The sequence below is a fragment of the Gorilla gorilla genome, chromosome 1, assembly GCF_029281585.2.
Source record: "Gorilla gorilla gorilla isolate KB3781 chromosome 1, NHGRI_mGorGor1-v2.1_pri, whole genome shotgun sequence".
NCBI lineage: Eukaryota > Metazoa > Chordata > Mammalia > Primates > Hominidae > Gorilla > Gorilla gorilla.
In genome coordinates this window covers 31,753,922-31,770,746 of record NC_073224.2, presented here as the reverse complement: position 1 = coordinate 31,770,746, position 16,825 = coordinate 31,753,922, and the positions used below count along the sequence as shown (strand labels likewise).

The 16,825-nt window shown below is 35.7% G+C and overlaps 1 long non-coding RNA gene across 2 annotated transcripts in view; it reads right to left on the bottom strand.

The window, feature by feature from the left end:
* Positions 1-731: 731 nt before the first annotated feature.
* LOC109029310 (uncharacterized) overlaps positions 732-16,825 on the bottom strand; it is a 34,621-nt gene continuing 18,527 nt past the window's right edge. For both annotated transcript variants that reach the window (XR_004068324.3, XR_004068325.3), the window contains exons 5-6: positions 1,096-1,244; positions 732-916 (exon numbers count right to left, since the gene is read on the bottom strand). This is a non-coding gene — a long non-coding RNA (uncharacterized lncRNA). The remainder of the gene's footprint in view (positions 917-1,095; positions 1,245-16,825) is intronic.

Sequence of the window (16,825 nt, the reverse complement as noted above, 5' to 3'; positions counted from 1 at the left end):
AGAGTAATTGGCTATTCTTAGACAGAGTGGTGCAGCTCTCAAGTCACTCTCAAGAGATTTTTTCGGAAATATGATATCATTTGGAATTATATTAATAAAAGCATTGCCTGGGATCAGAAACTTGGAATTGGTAGAAGTTTCTTTCCTTCAGAAACATAAAGCATCCATATTCTTCATTTACACATAAATTATATAAGTGGATAAAATCCTCATTATTAGAGAATGACCTTGATGTTAGGACACATTGATATTATGGGTGATGTTCTTCTTTGAATTTTTGCAATTTTTTGACATTAGTTATGGTTCAGTGCCAGTATCAAGATCATTAGTATTGAGTCAAATACTTTTGTATTCACAAGGTAGTAATTAAAATGACGTTTCCCACTATTTATGTATGTTTCATCCAATGACATTTTACATGTATGTATATTTCATCTCCAATTTTTCATTTTTTGTGGCCTCTTATTTCCTTCCCCCATTTTTTTTTTTTTTTGGCAACTAGTGAAGTGAAATAGATAGATTCTGATAATAGCAAAGAAAGGGCATAACCCAAAGACCTCGCTAGAGCAAGTCACCATTCCCATGGATGCTTTATTCATCTTCTTGAGGGAAATTTCCACAGTTGCATTGCTTTCTTTATTTCTCCCTTGTCCCATCCCAGTGGAATGAACAATTTCAGAACAGTTTTATTACCTTAAGTGAAGAAATAAAACTAAGTATCAGACAAAATCTCCTTTCCAAAAGTTGGTAGCTTAGTTTAATTTATCTATTTATTTTTTGAGATGGAGTCTTGCTGTGTCTCTCACGCTGCAGTGCAGTGGTGCGATCTCAGCTCATTGCAACCTCCACCTCCCGGGTTCAAGCGATTCTCCTGCCTCGGCCTCCAGAGTAGCTGGGATTCCTATAGTGCTGAATTCTATTGCACAGAAGGATGGTTCTTAAATGCATATACCTTTATTGTGATCATTTAATAATGTACATGAGAGCCTATCACAGAATAAAACTATCTCATAAAATATTGAATCTGTCTCATCATGTTTATATCACATATCATATATGAGGTATTGTTATAAAAGATTTTTAAACCAAATTTACCTTGACCTATATAGCCAAATATGCGTCATCCTTAAAAATGGTCTCTGGCTCTGAGGGTAAAAGGCAAGCTCCATAGACATGTGGAACATCAGCATCCTTGGCCCAAGAGGACAAGTGAACTTAGGGAAGATGTTTCTCATGCGTACATCCTGAAATGTGAAGTAAATGAGTCCATTAACTCAATACCTTATAAAATCAAAATGGAAGCCCACGACATTTCCCTGACAAACACTGACACTCATGCTTAAAATGAGGCTGAGTGAGGACCTGCATCCACACAAATCATTAGACATTAAGAAAGAAAAATACAAAGAATTGAAATGAATGATTGTGCTCATTATTGTTTCTTGATTCAGATATTACGGTTTGTCTTCTAAATAAAGTTTATTGGGCCAGGCGTGGTGGCTCACACCTGTAATCCCAGCACTTTGGGAGGCCGAGGCAGGCGGATCACCTGAGTTTGAGAGTTCAAGACCAGCCTGACCAACATGGAGAAACTCCATCTCTACTAAAAATACATTAGCAGGGTGTGGTGGTGCATGGCTGTAATCCCAGTTACTTGGGAGGCTGAGGCAGGAGAATCACTTGAACCCAGGAGGCAGAGGTTGCAGTGAGCCGAGATGGCGCCATTGCACTCTAGCCTGGGCAACGAGAGCGAAACTCTGTCTCAAAAGAAAGAAAAAGTTTATCATTGCTTCTTGGCCTTATGGCTAACATCAAGTGAAGATTTACCGTAAAAAAGGAAATAAGCATTCATAAAAAAGTTTGAAAAGAAAGGTAAAAATCTTCACTCACCATTGAACACAGAACTATTAGTGTTTGGAATTTTAAAGAATATTTTATGCGCACATATATATCTGTATACATTTAACAATTTTAATCAAACTTTGCATGCCATTTGGTGACCTTTCTCCATTTAAATATTTTCCATATTTTTACATAATAATCATAGTATTTGTTTATATGAATGTGGTAAATTTTATTGTAAAGATGTTGCACTAGTTATCCCTTTTATTAATGGGCATTATCATTATTGGCAATTTTTAAGATTATGAATAATTCTGTGATAAATTTCCTTGTGCATAGTGTTCCTCATAAATCGAGTATTATTTCTTTGGAATAAATTTTGAGAAGGGATGTTACTTTCCTCAATTATAAAAAAAACTTACTTTTTAAGAGAGAGATTTTAATCCATTCTAGTTCTAAAAACCATAAAAGTAAAGAAAAGTATGAAGATGAAAATAATTATGCACAATCCTACAAACTAGAAAAAGTATTACTAATAGCATTTTGGCATGTTTACTCCACCTCTCTTTCTTCTATACATACATAAATACAAACAAACATACAATACATGATTCATAAAGTTGAAACCTTATTGTGTATGTTGAGTTGGGTTCTGCTTTTTTTCATTTCATATTGAGTAATAAGCATTGTCTCAGGCCATTAGTTTCCAAAATATGATTTTCCATTATTCGTTAGTCATTTCCTTATTGTTGAATTTTTAAGCTGTTTCCAAAATTTTGCTGTTATAAATAATATATCTTTGTATGTGACAGGGTTCTTTAGGATGGAGTTCCTGAAGTCATATTACTAGGTCAAAGGCTGTGCTGTTTTAGAAATTCACATTACCCATTTGCTTTCCAGATAATTAGTATCAAAATATATACACTCTTACTGGCAGTGTATGAAGGTCCCTATCTCATTGAACTCTCAATAACAGTTCATAATATGATCAGATTTTACTATTTTTCATTATAGAAATGCAAAATGACAGCTGATTTAAAAACTTTTCATTCATTTTATTACTGGCAAAGTTTTCTTTTACCATATGTTAATTGGCAATTTTTAGTTTTTCAAAATTGCTTTTCACGTCCTTTGCATGCTAATGATTTTATTAATTGAAAATCAGGTTTCCTATACTAAGGGCTGAACTCTGAATTTTTATAAAGTCGTATTGTCTTCTACTTTTAAAGTTTATGGGTATTTTTTGGTACAGTGTTTACCTTTTTTAGTTGGATGTTATGTTCTTCATTATTCTTTATTGCTCTTTGACTTATATATGCTGAGATCAAAAAAGCATTGATTTCTTTTCTTCTTTTTCTAGTTTTACATTTTCCTGACTTTATAAGATTTAACTCTTTAATTCTTACAGAATTGATTTTTTTGTCTGAACTTTTAAAATCTTTTCTCATAACAGACTTTTACATTAAAGCAAAAGCAAGGGACCACGGAAAATAGCCCAGCAGCTAGTTACTCATGATCTGAGGCTTGGGTAACTGCAGATTAGGATGAACAGTGCCGACAGATCATTACATTGGTATTATAATGCTAAACAATGGTTGCATCACATAAAATGGCAAAATTTGACTTTTATTCCAAGTGAGTTGGGCAGTTTTATGTTCATTCACTCATTGTAGTTAACATACATTGTCTCTTCATGTCTTTTGTTCAGTATTTATAAACAGATCTAGTGCTCTATTTGCACAGAAGCATCATTTTGACTTCCTTTTTGAATGTTGGCCCTGCATGAAATTCTCACAATGTGATATTTTCATATTCTGGAACTGTCCCTACCCCTATCCATTGACCCAATTAAGGGTACGGAACACATGAGAACCAGCGTCTTCCATCATCCCACATTCTCCTAGCACTTCATAGGCCAGACACTTCCTCTGGCTTCTGAATATGAGACAGCATAGAAGCTGAAGTCCTCATATCTGACAGAGGAATGCTCACCTATTTCTCACCATGGGGTTGGAGTCTGGGACCGGGATGGACAAGTGCTCCTAAAGCCATTAATCTTTGTGATTCACTTTGGAGGAGCCATCCCACGTACATTGGTAAGAATTTCCTCTCTCAGAGGAAGCACTGAACTCTACAGAAAAAAATTACCAAATAAAAGTATTTTCTTCAATCATGTGCCAAATAGCTGTCATCTTTCTGTTCTAACACTCTTAGCATTTGCCCTAAAATTCAAACATATCTATATGTTTAGTGAGTATTATCTTCCTAGTTGAAAGGTTTCTGCCTCCTTTTTCTTGTCTTTCTACACCCACATTCTGACCTACCCAGGTTTGTACAGCTGTTAGTTTACTTGTTTATTATAAAGCATTATATGAATGGTCTGTGACTATTCACAGTGTTTTACAGAATACGGATTTTTCATTAAAATATATATGCCTATTATAAGAAATCCAGTTACAAAGATGAAAGTAATAATTGCTTAAAAATGTCAACACTCAGATATAATTTCATTTATACTAAGTGACCATCATTCCAGATGACCACATGCAAGTATACATTTTAAAGCAAAAGTGAATTGATATATTGACGGATAATATTTATAAGGTGGAATCACATTAGCAATGGCAGTTAAAAATAAAAGGTCTTTAAATTTTTTTGACAGCAGCAAGAGTCTAAAATGTAATTGAAGGATCTGTTAAACTTCTGAAAAATATTTTCCACTTCAGAAGAAATTAATCTCTAAAATCAAGGGGAAAAAGCATTATGAAACAATTTAGTTATTGACCAAATAACAAGTTTCACTTTTTGAAAAATTTTTATTTAATTTTTGATAACTTTGACACCAGAGGTTTCCCTTTTAGGCAATATTAATTGACTGATTCCCTGCTGGGCAAAATTCAAAAATTAGCATATTCACAGTTCCTCTTACATCTTGATTTGTATTAATTATGCATTATTTTTTCTCACAGTTTGTACTGTTTACCTTCTGTTACTTTCATAGCTGCTGTTCTCATAGTTGTTTCATTTTATTTTCACACAGAAATGAATTTAAAGCTTATTCCCAGTTCTATCACTGGTAGAGTTCTTAATTTTAATTCATTTTTTAATTGACTAAATGTCATTAGCCATAAGTTTTGGGGTCTTTTTTAAAGCATAGGAAAGTGTGGCTTCAGAAGCTGGAAGAATAAGGCAGCACACACTACCTTTCATTATGAACTACCACTTTTCATTCATTCAAAAACATGGCTTCCCTCAGTCCCAAGATCCCCAGAACTTCCTCTTTTGGAAGTCTTTCTATTTCCATTCTGGAGACTTTGTTTTGAAAGAATGAAATACTCCTAAGTGTGCACATTATGCATGAACTTTAAGTAAGCAATATTGCTAGGTCTGGAACATTTCAGTGTCACCCTGTGAGCACTCTTCAGTCTGGAATAGAACTGTATCATTTCTCTATATCCCATCTTTTTTGAAACATGGAGTAGTTTAATACATGCTTTTTCCCCTGAGTTCATGTCAGTTTATATAATTACAATAATATCTGTCATTTGTATAAAAGTTTTGCTTTTTTTAAACAATTTCAACTTTTTTTTTTTTCCTTTTGAGACAGTCTTGTTCTGTTGCCCAGTCTGGAGTGTAGTGGTGTGATCTTGGCTCTGGAGCCTCAACTTCCTGAGCTGATGGGATCCTACCTCAGCCTCCCAAGTAGGTGGGACTACAGGTGCATGTCACTATACCTGGCTGATTGTTTTTCTTGTAGAGAGGGTGTATTAGTCTGTTTTCATGATGCTTAATAGTGACATAGCCGAGACTGGGTAATTTATAAAGGAAAGAGGTTCAATTGACTCATAGTTGAGCACGGCTGGGGAGGCCTCACAATCATGGTGGAAGGCCAAGGAGAAGCAAAGGCATGTCTAAATGGCAGCAGACAAGAGACCATGTGCAGGGGAACTCCCGTTTATAAAACCATCAGATCTTGTGAGACTTAGTCACCATCATGAAAACAGCATGAGAAAAACCTGCCCCCTTGATTCAATGACCTCCCACTGGGTCTCTCCCATGACATGTGGAGATTATGGGAGCTACAATTCACGATGAGATTTGAGTGAGGACACATGCAAACCATATCAGATGGGGTCTCACCATGTTGCGTAGGCTGGTCCTCAAGCAATTTTCCTGCCTCGGCCTCCCAACGTGCTAGGATTATAGGCATGAGCCACCACACCCAACATCAATTTCACTTCACTTGTCTAATTTTCAACGCCTACTATGCTATTATTTCCTTAATGAAAGATGGCTCAATCAATTCTCCAAGGTCATCCCTCTTTTGCCCTAATTTTGGCTTTGTTCCATAAATACACCAACCTATTTTGATTCTAATAGTTATTTTTTAACTGTAACCGAAGTATAGCTTGCAAACTCCTCACAGATTTTGTCTGCTGATATTGTACAGTTGATAAGAACTTATATATACAAATGTGTTATTTTAGACAGGATTAATAAATCATTTATTGATCAAAAAATGTTATTTTCCAAACTAATTCCTTAAATTTCAGAATATGGAAGAAATTAAGGCAAATATGTTGTGTAAGTTTGGAAGATAACGCTTTTCCAGAATTACCTCACAATATAGATATTAGGGTAGGAAATGGAAGAAAAGGGAAAGGGACACTGAGATTGATATTAACATTGATTTGAGAGAAAGATAAGTTTTTTTTTTTAACTATAACATTGGGTCTTTTAAAAAAGCACACTAAAAGTTCATGGATTTGCCCATTCTATTTACTTGCAAGCTCATTTCTTTTTATTTGAGGATTTCTGAGGTCCTTTCACTTACAGGTATTAGGAATCAAACAATACTGTGAGTCAGATGAATACCATATGACATGAGCCACATTTGAAAACTTTAATATTATTTTCAGGGAAGTTCAAGAAGAACACAATTCAACTGTAGTTTTTAAAGAGTTTTTCTGTTGATATTAAGTATATAAAATTGTTGCTTAACTATTACAAAGTAGATTCAGAAGAATAAGAATATTATTCTGAGTATTCCTAAAACATATTCAGTGAGGATGGGGCCATCCTAGATGAATGTGATCCCCATTAGAAAAGTTAAAAGACAAGTGACCATCCTTTCCATTTGCCTACTTAACATTGAAGCTATCTTGAAGTATCTCATTAACTGATAATCAAAAACTCAGTTTTTTATTCCCTTCTAGCTATTCATATCTATTTGAAATCTCATGGAAGCCAATATAAAAAAATCATCATAATGTTTTGAGTTAAATTTGCATATATTTGGTGAACACATTTTGGTATGTATATGCAAACATTAGGATAAATATCATCCTTAGTCAAATGATCTTAATAACAGATGATAGGTATAGCCAATGTCAAATTATTTCAAGTAGAAAGTTACCTTACTGATAAGAAGTAGAATAAAAAAGGAAAAGGATATCAAGGCACTGTAAAGAATAAAAACATGATATTAGGTTTAGAATTTCCACATTTTTTTGTCTTCAAGATCTTTGCCAACATTAATTAATTAGTATGCATGGTGCCTTGGGAAGTAAATATTATCATCTCAATTTTAAATAAAATCGAAGAATAAAGATTAAGTGGTTTCCCTCAGGCTACAAAGGGATTAGATTTTATTTTTTACAAGGAAAATGAAAATGAGTATTTAACCACAATGTTAAATAAGATAGTGGATGTAAAAGTCCCTATATACAACATCTGACACATAGTAGGTTTGCAATAAATATGTGTTAAGTATTTTAATAATAATATCAGTTAAATATATCTACTTCTTTTTATGAATTATATATACATGCACACAGTCATGATTTGTATATATAGTTAATGATTAGAAAAACTAGAACAATTTTAATGCATGATCTTGTTTATTCTTTTCTCTTTAAAAGAAAGCTGCTTTCCTTGAGATACGAAGACAGTCGTTATATTTTTAAGCATCATCATGGAATGAAATTATCGATTCTCTGTAGTCCCTAATGACACCCATGTTGATACCAAACTGTGTGGTACATTTAATCAGGGCAATAAAGAATTCAGTTGATCATTAATAGGCTTTATAGATCTAACACCACTAAGTAAATGGCCTGGTTGGATTTTTTCCTCTTCATCCAATTGACTGACATTTGATTTAAATTTACCAGGGATGTCAGTGTAATGTTTAAATATTCTTTATGTCAGATTGTTCTCCTCTACAGCTAACCTAACAGCTAACCTAAACTCTCTATGATACTCTTCTTTAATATTAGAAGGTCCTTGTTTTCTTCCTGGTCTCTCCTGGGCACACACTGGGATCAGGGCTCAGTGGATCTTGAGTGGTATCAAGAAGAACTGCCCACATAACCCCACACAATTCAATCGCCCTTCATTCTAATCCTCCTTAGAGTTTGATTATGTGGTACTCTTCCTGACTCTTTCCTGATTTCTTTCATAGTAAACAAAGATTATTGTCAGCTGTTTTGTTGTATGAAACAAAAACTTCTTCGTATAGTTTCAGCCCCTCAAACTCATTCCCCCCACCTTACATGTTCAGGTATGCTATTTCCTGGATATATTTATAAACATCTCCAAATTCTCCTCAGGATGTTTGGATCCAGATTTTGCATGAACATATGATATCAGCAGAAGGCAACCAGATTAATGATGGAGATGCAGAGTTCAAACCGGTGTACTGGGATGGCCTCCTGGAACCTTCCCCCAGATCAGTCAGTCAAGTATCAAAACAGTCATCAGAAAGTGGGGGCACTAAGCCCAGTGAGGCAGCTCCCCAGAGCCAGGTGGAAGAGGAAGACTGCAGAGTGGACCACACCACACTGGGGCAAAAACACAGCAGAGGCAGCAAGACTGCAACTGAGGCAAGAACACTGGGCTTGACGTTCCCAAAAAATATATCATTGCTGTTGTTGGTGCAGTCAGGTAACTCAGGTTTGACTCTCAGTTTCATAGTTTCTATAATGTTTAGCAGCAGAAAATTGTTCTGGCAAGTGACTTAATCCTTCCATGCCTCAATTTCCTCAGTTGATAAGTAATGAATAATAATCTGAGTTGTTATGAAGGATAAATGAGATAATACATACTAAAGAGCTAAGAACAGTGCCTGCCACATATTATTCCTTCAATAAAGGTTAACTGATGATGATTGCAATTATAATGATGAGGACATATTTAATCCACAAAAATAGATGCATATTTAAAAAACAGATGCATAATTTAAAATAGATTTTTGGATGCTAAAGAGTAGCAAAAAATGGTACATAAATACTAAAACTAGGACTAATACAATACAAATAGTTATCAGTCTCCAGTATAAAAATTGACTGTGAATATTTATTTGCTGGGACAAGGGAATATGTAATCACCATGATTTTACCTAAGCAGTTCCCCTGACAAAAATGTATAGCGATAAATTTTATAAAATTAGACTTTATTGTACAAATGATCAATGGAAGATGCATTTAAACCTTGTCAAGGCCGGGCGTGATGGCTCATGTCTGTAATCTCAGCACTTTGGGAGGCTGAGGTGGGCGGATCACGAGGTCAAGAGATCGAGATCATCCCGGCCAGCATCGTGAAACCCCGTCTCTACTAAAAAAAATACAAAAATTAGCCGGGCACGGTGGCGGGTGCCTGTAATCCCAGCTACTCAGGAGGCTGAGGCAGGAGAATTGCTTGAACTCAAGAGGCAGAGGTTGCAGTGAGCCAAGATCGCACCACTGCACTCCAGCCTGGCGACAGAGTGAGACTCCGTCTCAAAAAAAAAAAAAAAAAGAAAAAAAAAAGAAAAGAAAAGAAAACGCTGTCAAATAATAGCATGAAACATAACAGTTTTCTCCTCCCATCTTCCTCCTTTCCCCCAAACCCAGTGGTCTCTCTGGTAAACAAATTGAAATTTTCCAGACTAACTTCAAAATAATGCCCTTGTTATTTTGGTACAAAACCATTGAAATTTACAGCAAAAATTAGATCAGGAGACCAAATTACAAAGCCATCCATCCTTGTGGCAAAATCAGGCACATATTACAGCATAGCCGGTAATTCTGTAAAACTGGCCACAGTATAAGCGATAAATACATTCAGTGGTTCTCTTAAGAAACTGGCTCTGGGAGAATCCAGCTGCCTTGTCTGAACACCTCAAGATTGTCATGCTAGAGACACCACATGGGGTGCTCTGGTTGTCAACTGCAGTGGTGCCCAGCCATCCAGCTACCCGTACCAAGGCACTAGACATGTGCATGAAGCTATTGCTGACTCCAGATGAGCCCCATCCACCATCTAAGTCCCACTGAATGACCTTCATCAATGCAATGCGGACTAGAAGAATTGCCTGGCTGAGAGCTGCATGAATTCCTGACCCCTAAAATCCATGCAATATAATTAAGTGGTTTTTGTTTTAAGCCATTAAGTTTTGGGATAGTTTGTTACCCAGCAATGGTAACTGAAACACTTCCAAGCAGGCTTTATGTAGGTTCTGATACCAACTCACCTTGTCTAGTAAACATGACTCCATAATTTTTCCGTTTGAGTTTAATGGCAATATCCATGACTATCTGATAGTCACGTGTTTCAATTTTCAATGATTGATTATTATTAGTTAAGAAATTATAGTTTAGAAAGACAAAGAGTAAAATATTTTACAAATTAAGAAATAAAACCACCTGGACATGAAACTTGACCTATGGTGTAAACCTATATTGGACCCCAGTTTGAGGAACTTGGTTGAGGATTGAAAACAAAACTGTAAATACAAGTGATATGAAGCTATCATTATTCAATTTTAATTGTGCTTGTAGATTTTTGTATTTTAACATTTGTAATGAAGTTTTAAATAAATTTCTTGAAAATAATGATGTGTGTGACAAATGCCCTTAGGTCCTTGGCTGTAGCTTGAATTATATCTAAGGTCTTAAAGAATAAAACACTTGACATAAATTCCTTAAGTGTTAGTAATCAATGAAAGTGATAGAAATATGGTGCAACTTGGGTTCCTACTCCAAGTTCACCACTGTATATATCAGCATATCTCATCATCACAAACCTAGCTTTTAAGGAATAATGGAACTTGCAAATTTGAACACCTGCTTCATTATTTTACACTTTCCAAAGATATTATTTAAAGAAATGAAGGAGAAATAAAGTCTGTCTCTCTCTCTTTCCCCACCCCACCACTCGCTTCTCTGTCAGTCCCACGGACTTGTGTACTCTAGTGGTTGAGTGGAATCATAGAAAATATAATGAAAGGGCTGGTATGGTGGCTCATGTCTGCAATCCCAGCACTTTATGGAGGCCAAGGTGGGAGGACCACTCGAGGCCAGGAGTTTGAGACCAGCCTAACCAACATGGCAAAACCCTATCTCTACTAAAAATACAAAAAAATTAGCCAGGTATGGTGGTGCCTGCCTATAGTCCCAGCTACTCGGGATGTTAAGGCACAAGAATTGCTTGAGCCTGGGAGGTGGAGGCTGTAGTGGGCCAAAATCACGCCACTGCACTCCAGCCTGGGTGACAGAGCAAGACTCTGTCTCAACAAAACAAAACAAAAAACACAAAATACAACATTGATTCCTAAGGACCAAAAATGTCCACATTTAATAAGATTTTTTTCAATTTTTAGCAAATAATCTGATCATCTTGACAAAATGGTCTATTAGATAATCTAGGTTAAAAACTTGAAAGTATGCTACATACATAAACAGTCATATATACATACACAGACTATAGTCTACATATGCTATAGTCTATATATGCTATAGGATATTATATGTAGAGAAGATGCACATACACATGTACATATGTATATATTATACAGTCAATGATATGTTTAAGATACTTGAGACAAAGCTTCAGTCTTAAATATATGAATATTTGTTTCAATTTATGACTTTACTTTGCTAGAGTATACTTGGTTACATGATGAAGCTACTAAACTCTCAGTAGCTGACCCCGGCAGATGCACTGATATGATCATTTTAGCCAATGTGTTAAGCATTTTTACGAACTGGAAGAAAAATGATGGAGCCAGAGGAAATGAAGTAAAAGGTAAGATAAACCTTAAATCTACTAAGGGTAGAGTCTGTTTCCATAAGCACTCATGTCCTTTATAAAAGAACTATTTAAATTTCACCCTCGTTGTCATTTCTCTTATGCTTCTTGATCAATATGGATCACAGGCAAATGGGGAAATATTCCAGTCAAATTTCTGTTTCTTTTTTAAAAAAGATGTCTTTTGTCTTTTAATACAACCACATAGATATCTTAATAACTATAAAATCACAGAATTCTGCCAATATTTAATTTCATTTTAGAATACTGTATATTAATTCTTATATAAAAGAATAATGTTCCATAGTATCAACTTGTCTAAATCTGTGTACAAAAGAAAACATTCAATAAGAACTATGGTTTTTGCATAAAAAGTATTGCAAGGGTTAAATCAATAGCACAGAGGCTTCAAATCCTTGCTTAAAATATGCCCCTTCATAGAAAAAAAAAGAAAAATGATGGATATTCACATGATTGACAACCTTTCCAAATAGAAGTGTTGCTGTAATTAAGCAATAATGTATGAGTGAGTGTACATTATGACAAATTGGAAGCTTAGTTGATTAGATTGAGCATATAAGCTGTCAGTATAATTATCATATTTTAATCATTTTTCTCCATTTTTTATAACAGCATTGTCTTCAGCCTCATTTGGTGCTTATTAGATTGATATTCTAAGAGGAATTGTACAACATAAAACATGTCCTTAAACAGGATGAACTTTAGATAAGGCTTTAGTTATGTCTATAAACATTTATAATGATTGCTGTTATGTTTCTACTTTCTTCTATCTACTGTTTCACTTTATGTAATAATGAAAATTTCTTTTTCAAGACAAAATGAATAACCTTCAGCATATACATCCCCACAAAACACTATTTTTAATAGAAACAAGTAAAATATTTACTATAAATGCCTTCAAATATACAGTATTTCCCCTCCATTGCCTGCTCTATCAGTAGACAGATAATTCAGATAGATAGTTCAATCCTTCAAACTGAATGCTTTGGTTCTATTCCTTGGTTTGGCTCTCTTTAATCACAAATGTTGAATCTTCTAGCCACACAGGAAGGGAATTTGAGGGGAGTGGGTGTTGGGGGCAGTGGTAATGGTCCAGCTTCTACTTAATAAGGGCCACTCAAGTAACCAATGAAGAGACAGTATTAAGAAAAAGGCAAGATGCTACTTAATATTCAAGTTATAAATACAAAGCCTGTACACAGATTATTCTGATTTTATGATGCAGAAATTTAGGAAAGACTTTAAGAGACTTGAATGTTAATGTTCATCTCTGCCTTAAATCAGAATGCTAGCCAGCAGCCGCAGTAATCCATCCTCCTACCATGGAAAGAAAATTCTAACAAGGCTCTCAGGTCTACATTTTGTCTTAGCTGCAACACAGTAGTATGAACCATAGGGTTTACAGTGATTCAGAACGTGCATACCTAGAACCTAGCAAAGTTTCCATTTCCTTCAGTTTTCAGTGTACTGAGAGAGATGCCAGAGCTTTCAGTATGTCCTTCTAACTCGGATGCCCTTAACTCAAAGGCTTGTAAGCTACAACATTTTCCCATTTATTCATTAAGTTTTGCTGAGGGCCAAAAAAAAAGAACTGTGTTAAAGTCATCTGTTGTATGGCAGTAAATTATATGATGGTAAATACCAACACTACCTTGTATTAAGAGCAGTTCAAACCATTAAGCCATCATTCAGCACACTCATGAATCCAGCAGGCTTAAGCAATAATTGGAGAAAAGATCATTCTTCAAGATGCCCAAATAGCTGTACTCCCAAGCTGTCTTTCTGTTCTACACAAACACATTTTAAAAAATATTTAGAAACTGTACTGAAAGATTTTATATATGTTGATCACAGCCTAAAGCTCTGGTATACTCTTAGGTAAGTAAACAACTATGGTATGTTATCTAGCTTGTACAGATTAGACTAACGATTAGCTATATCCAGGTGGGAATTCCACAGGATACATGGGTTACTATGTGGAATTGGTAATATTTTTACAATGGCATGGGTAAATTTAAAAACATGACCACTCGACTGCTAAGGAGAGAACAGAAGTTTAACTCAGAAGAAAGACGTACAAAGGACAGAGGATGGACACTCGGAATTATTATTATTATTATTTTTGAGACAGGGTCTGGCTCTGTAGCCCAGGCTGGAGTGCAGTGACACGATCTTGGCTCACTGCAACCTCCGTCTCCTGAGTTCAAGCCATCCTCCCACCTGAGCCTCCCATATAGCTGGGACTCATGCCACCACACCCAGCTAATTTTTGTATTTTTTATAGAGATGAGGTTTCACCATATTGTCTAGGCTGATCTTGAACTCCTGAGCTCAAGGAATCCACCCACCTCAGCCAAAAGTGCTGGGATTACAGGTGTGAGCCACTGTGCATGGCCAGAATTATCATTATGAAGACTTTGATTAGTGCTTAAGGGAGCACTAGTGGTTAAGGAGGGGCTGGGGTCAGAGGAACATGGATGTGGCTGTTCAAGGGATAATATTAGGGATTCATGTGGTGATGAAGTGTTATGTGTCTTGACTGTATCAATGTCAGCACACTTATGATATTGTACTATAGTTTTGTAAAATATTACCACTGAAGAACACTGGAAAGAGAAAGTGTTCATGAGATCCTCGTATATTGATTCTTACAACAGCATATGAATCTAAAATTATCTCAAAATTAAAAGTTTAATTTGAAAAAGAGACTTGAGGCCAGGTGCAGTGGCTCATGCCTATAATCCTAGCACTTTGAGAGACCAAGGCAGGAGGATCACTTGAGCCAGGAGCTGGAAACCAGCCTGGGCAATATAGCGAGACCTCATGTCTACCAAAAAAAAAAAAAAAAAAAAGCTTTAAAATATTAACTCCCAATACGATGGTTTTGATTTGAATACAAAAATTATTCTGCATTTTCTCTAGATTTATGCAAAAAATTAAATTCAGAAGCAACTTCTGATTTACTTTTTTAAAAAACTATCTGAATAAGTTTGATTTCTTTAGCAAAAATTTTTCAATTGTCATTTTTATTTTTTCAGATCTAAGCCCAGGATCTTAAAATATCAACATGTCTAGAAATCATGTAACTCTTTTAATATAAGACTAATTTTTATCATCTCTAAAATGGGGATACCCTTATCTATCTCATAGTTATTCTGAGTATTAGATTAATGATTACCTATATCCAGGCGGGAATTCCACATGATACATGGGATACTCCTCTTTTAATATAAGACTAATTTTTATCATCTCTAAAATGGGGATACCCTTATCTATCTCATAGTTATTCTGAGTATTAAACTATAATTTATGTAAAGTATCTAACACAGTGCATAAGCATTCAAGAAATATTAGTAGCTCTCCCTGTCATGTTGCATATAAGCCCCCAGTAAATATTGAGCTTTGTGACAATCTGCTGAGTGCCTGGCTCTATGATAGTCACTGAAGACACAGAAATAAGTCATCATTTCTGCTCTCCAGCAGCCAATCATGTTAACTCCTGGAGAGAGTAACCAAAACAACATGTACAATGCACTGCAGAGAGTGTGATAACAGTGGACGGGGTGCCCAGGAGGACCACACAAAGTGGCTTGGGACTTAGGCCAGACAATCAGAGAAAGCCTCTGAGAAACAGCAATAACTGTGCTGAGTCTCGAGGGACCAAGACACTTGAGTAGAGAGAAAGCAGAATAGATAAGGACAGGAGGCCTGGGACAACAGGAGAAGGTGGATGGTTTGCTAAGACCCTAGCTGAGATTCCAAGAGGCTAGATGTGAAAAATGTCACTGAATTATGTGGTCCTGGTATTTCAGGTCAAGGAGGTATTTTTTATTTTTTATTTTATTTTTTATTTTTATTTTTTATTTTACCTTGGGAGCAACAGCTTTGAAGGGTGTTAAGCAGGATCGTTGATTAGATTTCAGTTTTAGGGAAATTATTCTGGTGGCAGACTGAAGAAGGTTTGCAGAGGGATGAAACTGAAGGCAGAAAATCACCAGAGGTAAATTAACATTGCAGATTTATGAGGCTGTCTTTTAGACGGTGTCTCACTCTGTTGCCCAGGCTGGATCGCCCAGTGGCATGATCTCAGCCCACTGCGACATCTGCCTCTTGGGTTCAAATGATACTCCTGCCTCAGCCTACCAAGTAGCTGGGATTACAGGCATATGCCATCAGGCCTGACTAATTCTTGTATTTTTAGTAGAGACAGGGTTTTGCCATGTTGGCCAGGCTGGTCTCAAACTCCTGACCTCAAGGGATCTGACCACCTTGGCCTCCCAAAGTGTTGGGATTACATGCATGAGCCACCATGTCTCGCTTATAAGGCCTCTTTTAAAGTACTAATACATATATGAGTTTGATTATAAGATTAAGATTCATTTTGCTAAATGCTTAATAATAAATGAATTAATTCATTAGGTCATATAATGAACATATAGTATGTGTTAAGCATGCTAGATGTTTGGGCTACAAAGAGAAATAAGTCCCTGCCCTCAACAGTCTCTCTATTTATTTACCTAGGGAGGCAGACTTGCAAGACAAATGACTTCTCTACTAAACAAACAAATTAATCTACACATCCAGTTAACACAAATGCCAAGAAGGTTATTTGAGTCTGAAAGAATTTAGTTTTGCAATCTGAAAGGTGTTAGTTACCTACCTATATCTTCTTTCCTATGTATTTAGGCTTGAGTGGTTTAATGTCTAATAGTCCTTTTTCATCTTTACCCAATGCATGTTTATGGTAGAAACAATCTGGTTATGTTATATACATCCTGCTGGACCTGCCTAAGATGAGGACTAGGTAGATGTTAAAATGGATTGGATAAACTAAAGAAGACCACTAAATCCTTGAATACTTAGACAAAGATCAAACTGAAACATTTAGAAAGCT